The sequence below is a fragment of the Ovis canadensis genome, chromosome 2, assembly GCF_042477335.2.
Source record: "Ovis canadensis isolate MfBH-ARS-UI-01 breed Bighorn chromosome 2, ARS-UI_OviCan_v2, whole genome shotgun sequence".
Classification (NCBI taxonomy): Eukaryota; Metazoa; Chordata; class Mammalia; order Artiodactyla; family Bovidae; genus Ovis; species Ovis canadensis.
The window spans coordinates 93,371,029-93,376,992 of NC_091246.1; the positions used below are offsets into that span (position 1 = coordinate 93,371,029).

The window sequence follows — 5,964 nt, forward strand, 5'->3', positions numbered from 1 at the left end:
TATTAGAAATTTATCATGCAATAGATTCAGTAAATCATTTTTATCCATTAATTTATTTAATACTTACAAATAAACCTAAGAGGTAAGGGATAAAAACTGAGGTTCAGAGAAGTGAGATAATTTGCCTGGGGTCACACTATTAAATAATGAAGGCTGGACTCAATCCCAGGCCTGTATTCTTAACTGTTATATTCTACTTTCTAAGAAGTGGGGAGAAAATGGAATAGAAATAGAGTCTTCATTTTGACTGCAAAGAAATGTGTCTAGGAGTGGAATTGTTGATGCTGTACATGAAATGATACTTTAAATGTGGAGGTGGACTGGGATCCAGAAAGTGATGGATTTAGGCATGTGTCCTGAAAACTTTGAGGTCCTTTGAATTAAAAATGTAGGTCTCAAGTTAGAATAAGAATGAGGTAAGCCCAGAAAACCTTAAAACGTGCTTGCATGAGAGTATAACTATTTCCACACATCTGTTTTAGCACTAACAATATTAGGTATTAACTATAGGTTTATATATCTGCTTCACTCACTAAGTTCTGAGCTCTTGGCCATGTGTAGATAGCACTCTGTAGATAGTCAATGTATGTCTATACAATTAAATAGAAAGGAATTACACTTTATTCTTCCCTTATGCTATAATTTACTTACATTTTTTTCTCTAATTTTTGCTTATAAAGTTTCTTCGAAGTTTTACTGTGTTTTAGTGATTCTAAGTGAAACCAAATATGAGATCTACTAGCAATCTTAGTTCAGTGCATAAAAGGAAGAGAAGCATCTCCTTGAATGCTGCTTTTCTGGTTGTAATAATCTTGGTGGGAGAACCCTAAGAGGAAGGTGAATCAGAGAAGAATGGAAACAACGGTCTCTTACCATTTTTAGAGAGAGGGATAATCCTTGTCCACAATCCTATATGGGTATCCTTCTGCAATAAGAATTTGGAAAGAAGGTCCCCGGCCTCCGGTCCCGCAGTGCCAGTCGGCCGATCCTGAGACTGCCTCCGCCGCCAAAATGACTACAAATGCACCGGCAGGTTCAAGCGCTGCCGCTGGCAGTAGCAGAAGACTTCAGCAGACACAAAATCAAGTGGATGAGGTGGTGGACATCATGAGAGTCAATGTGGATAAAGTGTTGGAAAGAGACCAGAAGCTCTCTGAGTTGGATGACCATGCAGATGCACTACAGGCAGGAGCCTCCCAATTTGAAACAAGTGCTGCCAAGTTGAAGAGAAAATACTGGTGGAAGAATTGCAAGATGTGGGCGATAGGAATCACCGTTGTGGTCATCATCATCATTATCATTGTCGTGTGGAGTATATCTTCCTGAAGAACCAGTGAAACTCCAGCCTGCTGTTCAAGAAACCTCTTCAAGACTTTAGATTTAGAACCTGCTATATTATCAAGCTCACCTACTGTTCTATCTAAAATGATTATTTTTCTGTTAGTGACTGTAAAGTTTGTTTCCTGGGAGATGTGCCTTTGTTTTATAATATGCACTCCAAACTAGAAGCGTGGTCAGCCCAGCCTCCGTTTTGCACAGTGCCTTTTCAGATTTACAAATGGGCTGATGCAGAGGACTTGTTCAGTTGCAGAGTGTTATAACCTAGCAGTAATGTTGTCTGGTTAGTTGCCATTGACTGCAGTTAAGGAAATTTGTTCCAAGTTAACTGTCCTCATCATATGACATTACCCTCATTTTAAACCTCTGGGTAATCAGATTCCAATTTGTGCCTTCCAGAAAGAACACTACTGCCTAACACAAATCTGTGACAATAACAGGCTGTGCCTTATTTTGCTCTTTTTCTGATTCCCTATAGCAGAACTCTCTACTGTTTATAGACACTACTGACTCTTGCTGTATTTTAAAATAAGACACTGGTAGAGTTTTTGCTCTTACATTAGATATGAAGATGTTTACTTTCTTGTTACTGTTATATATCACTTGCTAAAAATATTGTTTTAATCAGAAATAATAATCTCTTTAAAACATTTTTATAGAACTATGGCTGTGACCAAAGTTTCTATCTTGCCAAAAAGTTAAATCCCAGTCAGACGTCAAGTTTGTTCCTGCCAGATAAATTCAGAAAAGTGACCAGTGGAACTCAAGGTGCCGTTCAGAATTAAACTTGTAATGTTGTGTATGAAACTCTGACATCCTGGCAGGCCTTTCTTGCCCTTGAAAGGCTATAGGTCTTGCAACTCCCCTTCCGATCTAGCATTTTTCCTGAGGTTTAGAGAGGATTTGAGCTCAATGCTGACCATCTCCTACCTGTGGGCAGCGTTTTACTCAGCAGTTTGCAGATCATCGGCTGTAAGCTCCAGTATGTTTCTAATAATACGTGAGCAGCAATCTTGTAGCCTTCATGTGAGACTGTCTGCAGACGGGTCATTTTCTGGTCCAGTCCCCATAGACAACAGCTTCTTGCAGTTTGTTTCCAATTGTGATCCATATTCCACTCCCTAAATCTGTCTTGTAAATTTCACTTTCTACTAGGCATTGGTCAGGGTAGATGACCCTCTTCCCAGGGGACAGCTAACAAGAGACACTTTCTTTGACATCACAGACTTTCGGCATGAGACGCTGCTTTGGGCAGAGGTGCTGTCAGCTGAGACTTTCATTGTGTACGTGAGACTTTGGACACCAGGGTGTGTGGCTTAAGGTCAAGAAGTCAGGTAGGAATGAAAACAGGTGAGGAGGCACTGAGGGGAAAGAAGTCTTAGCACCCTGGGGCTCACCGTGACCAGAATGTTCACAAAGTCTCGTTCACATGCTACTTGGTGACGTACAAAGCGACAGCAGTTAAGGTGCATCAGGACCTGGGTTCCACCACTTTAACATCTGTTCCCCTGACGTCAGTGCAATGGTAGGAAGTTGAAGACGTGCCTTGTGGTGTGCCCTGCTGGGAGAAGGGGACAGCAGTCAGTGTCTGGACAGTGCCCACCCTCGTCTCAGGTCTCTGCCAGGTTTGACTCTGCAGCTTTGGTGCTTGGTCCCGTGTAACCCACTGGCTGCTGCGTTAACCCAGGAATACCCCACCTGTATCTATGTGTTTAGCTGGGAACTCACCCGCTATAATGAGCTGAATAAAGTGTTTATAAACATAAAAAAGAAAAAGAATTTGGAAAGAAGAGTTGAGTCATACATCTGGACAGTTAGAAAAGTGTTAAAGACTTTTATATTGTTTAACCAATTTATTGTATTGTTGTGACATTTTATGTGTTCTGACATTTTGACCTTAATATGATGAGCACCTCTGGTGATGGTTGAAATTAAACATAGACTAAAAGGATACGGGATAAATAAGGATGGGTGTCCTTTAATTTTCCTGGAGATTAATCTCTCCCTCTCAAATATATAAAAGTAAACTTTCCCTTGGTTTGATCTTTCCTCCCAAAGTCTTTTCTAAGTTATAATTAGAGATGAAAATTAAGATATCAATGAAAAAATACACTCTGATTTATCACTTCTGACAGAAGAGGTCTTTTCCCCAGGCTTCTTCCCAGTTCCTTATTTTAGAGAAAACAGCAGGTGAGGGTGACTACTTCTCAGCTAGTGACAGCTTCCAAGAGAAGAATTATATTCAGGAAAATATCTGTGATTAAAGCACATTGGAAATGAGACATCACATCAAATCAAGAAAGTGAAAGTGAAAGTGAAGTCGCTCAGTCATGTCCGACTCTTTGCGACCCCATGGACTGTAGACCATCAGGCTCCTCCATCCATGGGATTCTCCAGGCAAGAACACTGGAGTGGGTTGCCATTTCCTTCTCCATCAAATCAAGATATTTTACTCAAATCAGCTCACTGCCCAGTTATAAAATCTTAAATACCAATGTTTCAAGGTTGGAATTTTAACACCTTAAGCTCCTTTATAGACAGATGACATAAACCTCCCAGCAAGATTTCACTTAAATATTGTAACTTTCTTTGAGAAAACACAGGGCCCAGCATTTAATCAGCAGTTACAAGTCAAGTGCCTTATAGACTATGTATTTTTGCTACTTTTAATCTTCCCAAGTCTCTAGTGTAGGTATTATTATCTTTGTTTTGTAGAGGAGGGATTGAGGCTGAGAGAGGTTAGTGCCTTGCCCGGAGACATGTAAAATGTGTGTTAGTTGCTCAGTCATGTCCGATTCTTTGTGACCCCATGGACCATAGCCCTCCAGGCTCCTCTGTCCATGGCATTTCTCAGGCAAGAATACTGGGGTGGGTTGCCATTTCCTCCTCCACTGGATCTTCTGACCCAGGGATCCAATCTGTGTCTCCTGCTTGGCAGATGGATTCTTTACCACTGAGCCACCTAGGCAGCACCAAAAGATAAATAGAAGAACCATAAATGTAATGTGGGTATCTTAAACCAATGCTTCTCAAACTTTTTCTTGCTTCCTTCCTAAGAGATTCCAGTCCTCCCATGACCATCTCTTCTTCTCTGCTTGGTTATGAAATACTTCTATTTCTGCCATCCTAAAAGATTGTTTCTGGCCTGCTTTCTTCCTCCCTCCCCTTTCCCCTTCCTTCCTCTTTTCTTTCTCCCCTCCCTCTCTCCCTTCCTTGCTCCCTCCTCTTTTTCTTTCTTATCAAGAAGCCAATAATTTAAAAAATTTTTCAATATTGAAAAATATATTTAACCCATATTTTAGTAAATCTATGATGCCATTGATTGAAAGATACACAATTGAACTATGTTCTACTGAGGAAATAAATGCTATCAACTATGATGTAATGCTTTAAAGACAATCCCTCATGACACATGGATTGTTTTCACCAGCCACTCATTGCTTTTCATCAGTGCCAAGGCATTTAGCAATTTGTTTTCAGTTCCTCTGCTTGGCATGTCATAGCTAATTCCTTTGTATACATCTTAATAACAAAACCCAACATATACTTCTGTGTATTTTCCTAGGTCTGTAAGCACATGGTTATTATTAGTAAGAAAATATGGGGCTCAAGTCATTCCTGTATGTTGAATATTTGCTTCACTGAATCAAATGTATTCCCACTCTTCTATTTCTGTATATTTTTGTGTATATAATGACTTCTGCTCTGATGCTAAATCATGCAAGCCTATAGAAAACATTTTAAACAGTGTTTAACTAAACACTTGTAGCACCAAAAATACTTCAGACTCAATGGAAATGAGGGCAATGTGAATAAATTTAATCAAGGTAGTGACAACCATGTCAGAACTGTCACCTGGCTGGCAGTGGCTACAACATGCCACTAAGACTCAATTTCAGGGATATTAAAAGGTGACAAACTATACTTCTTAGAGTCAGTGAAATAAAGAAATACTGAATATGCTTTCTGATAGCCTCTGTTTTCTGCTGCTCAGATCCTGATCAGGTCCCAGCTGTTTTATTCCTAAGGCATTGCTTCTCCTGTACTTCTCATCCTTCAGAGAATCGCTGTGTGCTGTGCCTCTACCCACTGTGATAGGTTCCTCCCTACTCTAGGCAGCATTTTAGTATTTACCTCAAGGCCTGTTATAAATGTTCAGAAAATTTAATTTTACTTTTTCCTCTTAGGGAGAAAAATCCCAACTACATTTCCACCTTACAGCAATATATGTTCCCTTTTCCATTGTACCATGATGATACATAAGCCTTTGCTGTTAGGTACAGTGAGCATAAAAGGATTTAATTCACATTGATTGATTTAACTCTGCACTAAACTTTTAAAAGAACCCTATAATTTGGAATTATTTTCTATTGTTGAATATTTTGGAAACATTTTTATATGTAACTAATGAACAGTTCCTTTGTGCCTTGAAAAGAGTACATATGTAGTAGTTGATTTTTATTACATATTCATTTTTTATTTTTCTTCATTCTTAATAATTTTTTCAATTTTGTGTGATAATAATAGCTTCTCACTGTACTAATCCAAAGAATACATAGTCAAAAGTGACATTGAAAATCTCTTACTTTCCCTTTCTAATCCTATTTTCTAATATAATCCCTGTAA

The 5,964-nt window shown here is 39.1% G+C and overlaps 1 pseudogene; it reads left to right on the plus strand.

The window, feature by feature from the left end:
- The first annotated feature begins 989 nt into the window (after window positions 1-989).
- Window positions 990-2,255, plus strand: LOC138434622 (vesicle-associated membrane protein 3 pseudogene; annotated as a pseudogene).
- Window positions 2,256-5,964: the final 3,709 nt, after the last annotated feature.